At 42.8% G+C, this 4,357-nt stretch overlaps 1 protein-coding gene across 1 annotated transcript in view; it reads right to left on the bottom strand.

Moving 5' to 3' along the window:
- Nucleotides 1-4,357, bottom strand: part of LOC101857663 — a gene marked incomplete in the record, with an annotated part of 25,164 nt that overhangs the window by 5,329 nt on the left and 15,478 nt on the right.

A 4,357-nucleotide genomic window follows, 5' to 3' on the forward strand; every position in this document is an offset into this window, starting at 1 on the left:
CACACACACACACACACACACACAGACCCACATACACATACAGTTCTCGGGAGGGGGGGGGTCTAATGGTTTTGCGATTACGGTGTTCGCCTCTCATGCAATAGGTCTTGGATTCGAAACCTGACAGCGACCGAAATTTTCTGCTCTTAAATTGTCGCCTTCACCTCCTTTCCTGCTCACTAACAATGTTTTGTTGTCTGCTTTCGTCTGCACTTTCTGCTCCTCCACCTTCTCATCTCCTTTGCCCCCTCCTCTGGGCTCCTGACTGTCTGCCGCTTTCTACCGCTACTCCTTGGCTCCTTCTTACTGCTGTCTTTCAGTCACACCCCCTTGATCTTATCTGTCCCCGGGGTTTTATGCACCCTGCATAATTTAACCAAAATTTGATTATTTTGGTGCATAATTTCTTATTATTTTCCTTTATCCTTCTTTGCTAAAATTAACAAAATCGCATAATTTCACTTTTTTTGCCCAGTTTGCGTAATTTTAAGGGTTTTTAAAAAAACATAAAACCGCGGGGACAGTCTTACGCTAAGTAAGATCTAGCACCTTTTCGGACAAAGGCGAAAAATCTCGGAGGTCCCGTGTGCAAGTTGCGCCTGTTAAAGATCCCTTGGTGGTCCAAATCGATAAGATTAGGCTTAGGTGGTTACCCGGGCAAAATTTAAAATTCCTCCCAAACTGAGCGTTCATATGACCTTTTGCAGTTATGAGCGCCGAAAAATACTTTTAAAAAAGAAACAACAACAACGACAATAAACAACACCCAAAAAAAAGCACACTTCTCTTTCACTGACATTGATAGCTGCTTGTCACAGACTGAATATTGTCCCCACAAACACATACACACCACACTCACACACACACACACACACACACACACACACACACGCACGCACACTTGCACACATATATATACAGACACACACAAACATGTGCAGACATACACACAAACACCCGCACACAGGGACACACGCACCCATATAAACGCACTCACACACACACACACACACACACACACACACACGTGCATACATGTTTGTAGGGTAGCCAATTTGTCCTATTTTGTTACACATGTTTGAATTAAAAAATCGGCTTAATAAATCTCTCTAAAATCTTTGTTAAACTGATAAAAAAAACAACCTACATCTTTAACCGTGAAAAAAAAATGCTGAAATGGGATAGGTTTAACGTCTCTTTTAACACTGTTGATCTATTTTTAAACTCTGTCTTGGGAAGTTGTTCTCTGTTAATCCCAACAGAAGGGACAAGGATTCTTTCACCAGATGATCGACCTGCTCGTTCCCTCTGATGCCTACATTGCTAGTTTGTCATGCAAACACAACACGCCCCTCCACCCCCTTTTTCTTAGTCAAAGAATGAACCCTCAACGGCAATTTAACTATTTTCGGGTTTAAAAGAGCGAGATTGGTGAGTGAAGTGAGGCAAAACAAAGGTTCGGACAGAATGCCAAAGGATGATTTAGGAGAGAATATTCCACGGAGTCCAGTGTCATGTCAGATCTAATGGCAGTGGCCTTCGCAGAAAAAATGGGGGCCTCATATGGAGCTTCCTCTGATGAGTGTTCTGTGTTGACAGGGCTGTGGCGCCTACAGCTGAATTCAAATTACAGCCGTGTGTGGAGAATTTCTCTGTGTAGGTGTATTGTTTGATACATGATACATGTCTGTGAATGATTTGTGTTGTATGGTCTAAGTTTACTTTTGCCTTGTTGAGGTGCCATCACGGATGGAGGTCGAGGAGAAAATAATGTTATGTGTCTTTTTAGGAGACGTTTTGATCTATGTTTTCGAGGTCCTCAAGGACACTCAGCCAAAAAGTTTAATTAGTTTGTCGCTGTTTCTGAACGTGTTTATTGTGTCTGAAAGTGGTTTAAAATGCAACCGTGTTCTGGGTTTCTGGGTGTTGAGTTCCTGTAAAATTGTGTAGGCCTACTGTAATGAAAGTTGTGTTCGTCTGAGTGATAGGTATGATCTGTTGTCCTCGGCCTGGCGCATTTTACTGGAGAAGTGCGGAAAGCCCACAGATCGAGGCTGAGTCCTTCGTTTCGTACGGGGTTTAGCATTTTTAATATGTGTGGGGTCTTGCCGATCCATAGACTAGACGCTAGACAACCCTAGTAAAACCTGGATCGGACATGGAACCAGTAAAGGTGGAGGGTGTGTTTGGAGTCCCCGTCCCACTCCGAATGTGATGCATGTTTTTAAGCGGTTAAAGCTTTTTGGCACCTGGCACGATGGTGTTTAACATGAGGTTGGAATGTTAGTTTTGTCAAAAATAATTCCGAGGAAACGAGCCTTGTCCAGAACAGGCATTCTTTCCCCGTATATGCCAATTCCGGTAGCATTATATGTCGGTCGGATCTGCAGAAGTGCACCGTAACCGTTTTTGATGGGACAAACTTGAAACCGTTTTCGTTGCCCACTTTAAACGTTTAAACAGCTGCTTCTGTAGCTGTCTTTCCATGGATCGTTTGAAGGTTTCTATATCGACACAATACCAGAACGTTGTCAACATATACATGTACCGAGCTGTCCGTGCTGTTTTAGAGGGCCTGAATAATTATGGAATTCATTTTTAATTTCGAAGAGGAAGGAGGCTTCCCTGAGGAATACCTTCCTCTTGTAGGTGGGGATCAGAAAGGGAGGATCCGACACGAACCTGGAAGGAACAATTCTTTAGAATATTGCCATGAAGGCAGGGAGATGACCGTGCAGGCAGAGAACGTGCAGGTCTCGAAGGATACTGTACTTCCACGTTGTGTCGAAAGCTTTCTCGAGGTAAAAAAAAAAGATGGCGATCACGCGGCCTCTTTCGGTAAAGGTCTCGCGTTTAAAAGTCTCCAGGCAGACCAGGTGGTCCAGAGTGGGTCAAATTTCATGAACCCGCACTGGAGACTACTCAACGAGCCCGTCGTCTCCAGAAACCACACGAATCGCCTGTTGATTATTTTTTCTGCAAGGTTATATCGGTAGCTCGTCAATACGATTGGTCTGTAGTTGGATGGGTGTGTCCGGTTTTTGCCTGGTTTTGGAATTGGAATGACAGTTGCAAGTTGTCAGGATTCTAGAAAGGTGTGCGACTGCCACATGTCATTGTATATAAGCTTTTTTTTAGTAGAAGTGTGAGTGTCTTTGTGGGTAAGTGTCTAATGATATGATTGTGTATGTCACCCCGAAACAGGGGCTTTATTGTCCTGGTCCGAAATGCTTGATCTGAGTTCTTCAAATTAAAGTCTGCGTTGTAAGTTTCTGTGTTGACTGAGTGGACGTTTAAGTGTTGTTGTTGTTCTTTGTTAGTTCTGATGGTTTGGAAGGTGCTGCAGTATGTTTTGGTTGAGTTATTCAAAAGAGATGTAACAATCGTGTTTGCAATGTCCATCTGTGTTTCTGATGTGGTGCCATCCGGCCTATCTACGTGCCGGGTGGCGTCCGAGGCTTAAAAACAGTTTCGCTATTTTGGAAACTTTGCTGATTGGTGTCTCACTGTCCATTTTGAAGATGCATTTTCTACAAGAGTGTCTTTTATTTTTCCTGAGGCATGTACCTGCCTTAGCAACAGCTTCTGAGCCAACTACTTTGCTGTCGTAGTGTTGTGGTCGACGGCTCTTTGATATAGATGCAGCCTTCTTTTTTTTACTGCATCATCGCACTACCCACAGAATCAGAACTTGTTTTCCAGGGTTTTGTGGATGTTTTTTGGTACGTATTTATGATTTATATCTAGAGCCGTTTTGTGAAATTTGTTTAAGTTGAAGCCGAAAGTGGGGTTCAAAATCTGGGAGCATTGAAAGATTACACATTAATATTAAAATCTTCTTTCTGTATCTTTAAATTTTTTTGTTTGGCAATACTATTGCTTCTTGTGTCGTTCACTTTTACTCGCGTTCTCGGGAAAAAAAGAAAGCTACACGTTGCTACCCTAGAATTACGAGGTTCTATTTGCTCAGTATCTAGTTTTCAGAAATTTGACGTCAAAAGTTTTGAGTTTCAAAACATGTCAAGCTGTTTCGAATGCAGTTCTTTGAATATCTTGATAACGACTCCGAACAATTTTACAGTTTTGATAGAGAAAATAGATCATTTGGTTTCTGACCTCATGGTCTTGGTAACTCAAAACTGCTAAAAATGTAAGAATGAACTTTGTCAAAAAGATAGCGATTTGTTTTTTAACCAACCGAGTTATGATTTTCTGCGAGCAAATCAAGAGACATTGGAACCGAGCCACCGGCGTCTGAATTATAGCAATAAGGCGCTCCCGTGTCGCACGCGGAACACAAGAGTTCGATCCCCGTGTGGGAGAAAGACAGGGACGCTTGGTCCCCCCCCCCCCCCCC

The sequence above is a fragment of the Aplysia californica genome, unplaced genomic scaffold (assembly GCF_000002075.1).
Source record: "Aplysia californica isolate F4 #8 unplaced genomic scaffold, AplCal3.0 scaffold00434, whole genome shotgun sequence".
Classification (NCBI taxonomy): domain Eukaryota; kingdom Metazoa; phylum Mollusca; class Gastropoda; order Aplysiida; family Aplysiidae; genus Aplysia; species Aplysia californica.